Source organism: Sapajus apella, unplaced genomic scaffold (genome assembly GCF_009761245.1).
Source record: "Sapajus apella isolate SASKATOON/1434 unplaced genomic scaffold, GSC_monkey_1.0 scaffold7, whole genome shotgun sequence".
NCBI classification, from domain to species: domain Eukaryota; kingdom Metazoa; phylum Chordata; class Mammalia; order Primates; family Cebidae; genus Sapajus; species Sapajus apella.
In genome coordinates, this window is record NW_022436947.1 from 37,046,918 (window position 1) to 37,055,269 (window position 8,352).

The 8,352-nt window shown below is 35.1% G+C and overlaps 1 protein-coding gene across 3 annotated transcripts in view; it reads left to right on the top strand.

Moving 5' to 3' along the window:
- The window catches only part of RELN (reelin), a 535,951-nt gene that overhangs the window by 265,193 nt on the left and 262,406 nt on the right, over window positions 1-8,352 (top strand). The window lies entirely within an intron of this gene.

The window sequence follows — 8,352 nt, forward strand, 5'->3', positions numbered from 1 at the left end:
GAAAAGACTAGAACATTTCCATTTTCATATGTAAATGACAGTATTACCGGATGGGGAAAATAGAGATCACAGACTCTGCTGCATCTGGTATCTTCTTGAAAATACTAATTTGTTGGAGCAATTAGTATGAAATAAGGAAAAAGATTGGTGATTTGGCTTACTAACATTCCTTTGAGAAAAATAATTGTCTGAACAAAGAATATAAAAATACTGAGATTTTAAATGAGGGGCGAATTATAGTAGCTGGAGCTTTATGTAATAATAGCTTAGTCCACAAATGAAAAGAAGTCAAGCAAGCAGTAAAACCACTTTATAGTTCATTAGTATCCCGGACAACCCCCATGCCATAAATAATAAAAAACAAAGACGACTCCTCCATTTAGTAGCCAAGGGTGACAACCACAATGTAAGTGGAGTTTCTAGGTAATCAGAAAGAAGTAAGACTGATGAACAAACAACTGAGAAATAAATTGGATAAAAGTATCTCCACTTTGCTCAGTGTCCAACATGCCCTTGGGCAGTAAGCCGGAAAGACCATGCTGGTGAAAGGGAACATAAACCTTTCATTTTCTCAAGAGCAAGTGGCTACAGAAGATGGTGAATAGATGGAAAAAAAATCAGACACAATAAGTATTTTCTCTGATGACATACTCTTGCCAGAACCTCTAGTATATCTGTGCATGTTCTGGTTGTGGAATTATAATTTGATATTTAGAGTTTAACCGTTCACTATTCTGATCATATGTGAATCTTTCTCTACTTTTTCTCTAACCCCCTCCCTCTTGGTTCTTCGCTGCTTTCTACTCTTTTACTTTTCTTCTGTTTTGTTAATGACTTTTTTCTCTTATTACAAAACTCTCCTCTAACTTTCTTCTCAACTTCCTCCCCCTCATTCCCCTTTTCCTATCATGATGTAATTGCTCCAGCGAAAAGCTTCATCTACAACAGAAAGGTTAACCAGGGGATGTTCAACTAATAAAATAAGGTGTGAATCTAGAGGCTTATTACTTCCTTTTTAAATTCTGGTTTAGGTGACAAAAACAAGAGATCACTCAAAGTAATAAAATGTCAAGTACATTTGAAACAAGTAAGAAAATATTTCTTCAAGCAGCACGTAGTGGAATTTACCATAGCAGGAGGTCAGAATATTGTGCGCAGTAGTAAGATTTTAGAGGTGTTATTTTTAACCCAAATAACGTTTGTCATTCTTACCTGTTAATGAAGAACAGATCAAATTTTTTAACTCCCTTGTGAAATAAGAAGAGTTATCTTATCTTCCTCAGTGAAAAGTAATGAGAAAGAATGAGCTATAAATGGAGTTTGTCATTTTCACATTTATAGTATGTGTTAGTTTCTTAGAAAAAAAGACACGACATAGTTGAAGGCAGTATTATTCTCAGTCTTATACAATGAACTTTCCTTGCTGTTTCTCTAAAAAGATTCCACATTTACAAAGAGAATAGGATTTTTTTTTTTAATTAAGCTTGATCTTTGATTTCTTGAAAATGATCATGTAAATTGCTTGCAAGTATAATGGTCATGCCTTCCTCATTATAAAACATTATCTCTATAGTAAAATATGGTCAGAAGTTGAGTGTTTGGTTGTGGAGGTTTGAATGGAAGGTACAAAGAGTTCTAGTGTCTCAGAATAAGTCAGCTGACAGCCCAGATGCCAAATGGTCGGCAAGGTCTCATTTACTTTGGTGAATTTACCAGTCTTTGTTCTGGCCTGGCTTTGCAAGCTCACACCTCATATTCTTGTTAGCAAAGGCAGTGTGATCTGTACCTGGGGGTTCAGACACATTATCTTTGGGTCGGGAAATTACAAGGAACTTTCCTTTTCTTTCTTCAGTTTTAAGGAACCTTTAAATAATGAGAACAAAAGTTAAAATTATCTTAATATCTCCATTCAGAAGTGCTGGTGAATGCAGCTCAGAAATGAAGGCATTTATGGAATGCCAAATTGCTTCTGGTAGAGCTGATCTTCAGACACTGACCCCTTCAGAGGCAATACATTATGGAGAGATAATATGATGTCCTCGGTCTTGGGGACAAACGACATGTATCTCAAATGAGAATTTGATGATAACTGATTGTCAGTGAGTCTCCAGGTGACTAAGTTGCTTCAGCAGAGTGCCTGACTAAAGACTGAGTGATTTCGTTGTGATCTAAAAAGAATGAGTCATGCCATTAGACTGCTCTTGAGAAAATAATATTTCAGTTATTTATTTATTGTTATCAGGATGATGCCACCAACAACGATTCATAAATCTCTGGTTGTGCAAAGGAACTCAATTTTCTCATTCATCCCACTCCTCTTTCCTGCTTCCTGAGAGTCCTTCTAAGTCACTGCTATGTGCAGACCCCAGACTACAGGGACCTTTCACTTTATCCTCCTCTGTGCCCGATGAATTAGTGGTTGAGCATATCTTCATGCCTAATAATTTAAAAATCAGGATTTAAAAGCCCAGTTGTATCTTCAGAACTATACTCTGTACTGCTCAAAAGTACCATCACATGTAATTCTTTGTCCCATGACAAAAACAGCCACCCAAATAATAAATTACAAAAAATGGAGAACTAATACCAAAATAACAATCTTGCCGTCTGCCAAGGAGCTTGTTACAGTGGAAGACAAAACCCTGGTTCAAAGCATTTCTTTTTCTTTTATGTTTGTGGTTTGATCCTAGTTTTTTTGGTCAGCAAGTAACAGTGTTTATATTTACTGATTCTTTTATGTTTTTATTACTAAAAAAAAAAAAGAGAGAGAGAGAGTATGCATGTAAAATAGATCGTGATGAATTATCTAAGGATATATGTAGCCAAAGGGGTACTGAATTTGATTGTCGCGTACTTCAGTCCAGTCAATTCACTCTTAATGTTTTTCGACAAAGTCCATTCATCTCTCTACTTTTTGTACATTTTTATGAGAAAAACAAAAAATAATGTTTATCCTAGAAATGAAAAAATAATTTTTAAGAAAAGTTATTGTAAATTTTCAAAATAAATGTTCACAATAAAAATGACAAACATTCCTTGAAATACACATTGTTTTATAGAATTGGAATTTTTTTCCCTCACTGGCTGCATTAAGCAGAGTGGGAACAATACTGGACAAGAAATAAGGCAACCTGAATTCTAGTCCTGCTTCATCATCATGAGGGAGCAATGAGATGCAGTGATATTTCAAGTCCCCTCTAACTTGATGATCTGTAAACTCCGGTAATAGATAAGCTTCATGTGGAACCTAAGCATGTGATAAATTGCTTCAGAAAAGGTTTAATAAGCTCAAGCTTTTAATGGTTTTTGAGGATTTCTGGTATTTCCCTTAAAATATCTTTTAATCATATTGTTCATATCAAAGTATATTTTTGATGTGGATAATCTATATAATGTGCCAAGGTACTTGTCAGATTCTTATGTTTTGTTTTTCATATTGGGAAATATAAAAGGGGAAAAGTGTTCTTAGATTGGAGAAAATTTAGTATTACTTTTACTATTAAGCAGAGAAGCAATTCATTTCTAATCCTTAGGCTGGGAGATTACATTCCTTTTCAAATTAAACAACAAAAGTCTTTTTAACTGGGATTATTGAAAGCTTCCTTCTTCCTACAAATCTCTGAAGAAGATGTTGCCTAACTTCATAAAGCCCAACATATTCCTGAGAAAATGAGAAAGTAGAAAACACTTAACTCTGTGAGGTTACAGATTTACATGTCGGCAATAAACAACAGCATTTTTTATTTTTATTTTTGTTTGCACTGAGCCTAAAGAAAATTGAACCACTCATTATGCAGCAAATAGAATCCTAGTTCTTAGGAACTCATAGAACTTTTCCATAAAGTAAGAGTAGCATTTCAGATTACTTGTGATCTCCATAGGGGACATTTTGGGGGATTAAATACCTAACTCCACTCAACCAAGTTAAATTATTAGACACAGAGGCATTCTGAGAAAGTGAGGAGGACAAGACTGAAAGAGCACTTAGGCATTTAAGTACTGTTTCAAATTCTGGGGTGAGCCAGGAATTTGTTTTCTTGGACTTTGTATGTTTATTTATGTCTGTAGGTTTTTAAAATTCACCTGGTCTTTCTGACATGGATCACTATTCTCTTCTTGGAAGCCATGACCACCAGTTGCTCTTTGTACTGTCTTGCCTGGTCTCCATCAGGACCATTGTGTTTATCATGAAATTATGATTTTTCTTTCCCTGTATCATAATGACATTCATATGTGTAGTTGTACAAAACGTTAATGATAGAAAAAAATATTAGGAAGATCACCTTAATGGGCAGCACAGATTGGTTAAGAACATGCATAGAAATGAACCCCACCACCAATAATTATGGAGAAGTAAATGGAGATACACTTGGATTGATACACACCGAAGGATGATGATGATGGTTAGAGCTTTCCAGAAACCAGACCATGGGCAGTCTGATTGTTTTCCAGGGATTTATTCTTGGACCTTTTCTCTTCTTACTTTGTATATCTTCCCTTCTCCCCAGGCCCCTAAAGATACACACTCCCATGATTTCAACTAGATCCTAAACTGTCGTATCAGTCCCAATCTCCTTTCTCTGAAAGTTCAGCTGATTATCTCCAAGTTTCATGTTTGTTCATGTCAAAGCAGGCAGTTGGATAATACGCTAGTAGTGGCATGCGCCACTACGCCCAGCTAATTTTTGTATTTTTAGTAGAGACGGGGTTTCACCATGTTGGCCAGGATGGTCTTGATCTCTTGACCTCGTGATCCGCCCACCTTGGCCTCCCAAAGTGCTAGGATTACAGGTGTGAGCCACTGCACCCGGCCACACTCCACAATTTGAAGACAGTATTTCAAACACAAACAGTGTGATTAATAATTTTTATATTACTTATGTGAAAATGTAATTTGAATATATTAAGTTAAACAAAACATGTTAAAGTTAATTCTTTTTAATATAGCCATTAGAAGTGGAAAATAGCAAATGTGGCTCACATTAGGTTTTTAGAGAGCAGTGGAGTGTGTCTACTTTGCTCTATCCCCGCCTTATTTCAAGGCACTATTACATCTTACTTGTGTTATATTAGTAGTAGCCCCCAGTCTTTTCTACCTCCAGCCCATCATTTGCTGTAGTAATTTTTCTAAAAGTTGGATTTGCCTCATGACTTTGGAAACAAAATAATTAGTTTGTCTCCCAGTTCTGCAATTAACTAGCTGCATAACCTTGGACAATAATTTAATGTTTCTAAATCCCAGTTCTAGCATTGTCTAAGTGGAGATAAAAAAAATAGGAGAAGATTTTGTATCAATTAATTGAGGCATTGTTTGTAGAGCTTCTATGAAACCTTTGTGAGCTGGCTGCACCCTTTGCTGCCTTTCTGCATGAACCAATATGGCTCCGGTCATACTGACCCACTGAACTAACAGTTCAGCTGTATGTCATAGTTTCTGCATTCCATATGCCCTATCACACTGTCATCTTTCTCCCTTGCTTGAGTAACTCCTATTTCTCATTCAGGACCAGTTTTGGGACCATCTCCTTTGGAAGCTTTCTCTTACTTCCCCAATCTCAGCATTAGGTACCTTCACAACTAGTGTGTGTTCCTGTTATGAGTGAAGAGCAATGACAAGTGTCACAGGTGTTGGAGTTAGTAAGTTCTAGGTCCAAATTACAAAATATAGGTTTGAATTGCAACTTCACGACTGTGAGACCTTGAGCAAATGCCTAACCTCTCTGAAGCTAAATTTTTCTTATTAGTAAAGTAAGACACTGGTAACTGTCTTAGAGAGAGATTAAGAGGCATTAGAGTATTTGATACGTCATAGAATGCAATAAATAGCTATCATTGCAATGACAGCCTCTATCATAACTGTTTACTTCTCTGCCTTTCCATTTGAAACATAAGCTCCTAGAAGAAAATGACATGTGTTTGATTGGTCCATCACTAAAGCTTAGCGCAGTGCCTATGAGCCCTCAAACTAAGTTTGTTAAATAAAAGGATGAATTAATAAATAATGGATGAATAAATAACACCACTGGCATGTAAGAGAGGGTTGGATTTGACCTCCTAGAGAGATGGCCATTCAGGGTAAATTAAAATAAATTATGTTGGCAAACCCAGTCAGACTGTGAGAAACTCAGGTAAAGGACATTTTAAAAACCTTGGCAGAAATCTGACAGATTTTTCCCATCAGTCCTTGGTGAAGCCATTGTTTCTGGAGGTAACAGCCACACAGTGGGTAATATCTGATAATTATATATAGTTTCTTCAGTGTGTTTACCAATGCCTTTTCAAATTTATTAAACATTTCTGGAGATACAAAGCACAATGAAGAAGAGAAGAGTCTACAGGGTTGTTGAGTTCAATGGGAAGAATAGCTGCATCTGTTTTATTTTATCTTGTGTTTATTGTTTTTTAACCCCTGCTAGTCCACAACATAGAATTGATTCCCCAAGGACATCAAACATCTGTCTTCTAGTTACTGGTTCTCTAATTCCAGGCTGTCAGCCATCACTTTCATACAGTTATCCAGTTTCTACCTGAATTCTGTTGAAGCGAAACTATAGAAGAAGGGGGCCTGTAATTCGTATAGTATAGATAGATATTTTCTTGATATATAGTTGATTTGGAAACCGCTGAGCAATATTTACATGCAACATGATTGATATAAAAGTTCAAACAGCAGGCCTCAAATTTCATGTCAGCAATGACCGTTTTAGTCTAGAGTCGCTGGAGACAAATGGCAGATAGCCATTGTGAGATTTGAACTTCTTTTTACTTCTTTCTCAGTCAAAGTTGATGTTTCTGTTAGGCTATTTCACAACGACTTGGAAGCCAAATAATCTTCATCTCACACGAAAGTAAGAAGCCTACTACAAATTTTGTGCTACTTCACTGTACTTTTGTTACAGTCACAATCAGTTTAAAAAACTAGAAAAATAGTAATATGTCATTTGCATAATACAGTCTCTAAGGGGGGAAAAAACCCTAAAATAAAGTTTTGGAGTAGATGAAATGGTAGAAATTCATAGCAATAATCACAGCTAAGCTTACATCATGTACTTACTATGTGCCAGGCACTATTCTAAGTCCTTTAGACCTCAGACTCTTAAAATGGTTATATTTATAAAGTTGTCTTATATTCATTTATTTATTCAAAAAATATTTCTGGAATACGATGTGCCCCAAAGGAATATGCCATAAATGGTGAACAAGAGACAGGTTTGTTGTCCTTATGAAGCTACTGCTGTGTCTCTTCTAATGTCAAGGACATTTTATTAGAATCTTGCTTCACAGTAACCAAGGGAAGATTTGGACCTCGTAAGACTTGTGATGCTATGATATACTAATATTTCAAATTCTGTATCAAAAATTTTAATGTTTTTTACTAAAATATGTTAAAAACACTTGCCACTGTTGATCTTTTGTATCATAACACAGCTTAAAGATTAAAATAGTATCATTTAATCCACACGGTAAACATATAGGAAGTAGTTTCATTTCTTTGCCAAGTTTTGACTTAGAGTGTTTCTGCCTCTTGGTTTTATGAGCTCCTTCCACACTTTGTCTTCTTCCTATTTGGGTGGAAGTTCCTACTCCTTTTCTCTAAAATTAACAAATGGCTGAAAAGGCATAATACAATGATCTCCTAAACAAAGGTCATAGTGCCCTTTCTGCAATGTTTGGCACCTGGAATGTGAATGTCTTTGAAAATGTTCTTTCTGCATGAAATACAGCTCTCATGTGGATTGAGGTTCAGACAGGGGAAACATAACTCTTTCTTCATGTTAGGAATGTAATGATTGTAGGTTGAAATGTCAAAATGCAGAAAATTGTAAATGTTACTGTAAATAGACAAGGTCAAATCCAGAATACACATATCTTCAATCTCTACTAGACAGAGATAGGAATAAATTTATTTTTGAGATCCTGTCCTAAGATTTTAATAACGACTTTATTTTATAGTAATAAAGCTAGCAGCTAATTACATTGCTTGCAAGGTTAGTATAATAGCTCAGTATCCGAAATTAGCTTAAATTAGAATTCGTGTGTATATCATACTAATACGTGGATTAAATACAATCTGATTTCATTATTTTTAGCACTGTGAAATATATACATGTAGATTTGTGTGAGGGCATTCATTTTAAACATTTACACTAACCATAACTCCAAAAAAAATGTTTAAAATGTACAAAACATCTTTTTAATTTCAGAAATACAAGTTTGCTAACCATAACTTCACAGAAAAATGTTTAAAATGTATAAAACATCTTTTTAATTTCAGAGATACAAGTTTTTATATAAGTGGATATTACTCTGCCTTTTTTTTTTTTTTTTTTTTTTTTTTTTTTTTTTTTTTTT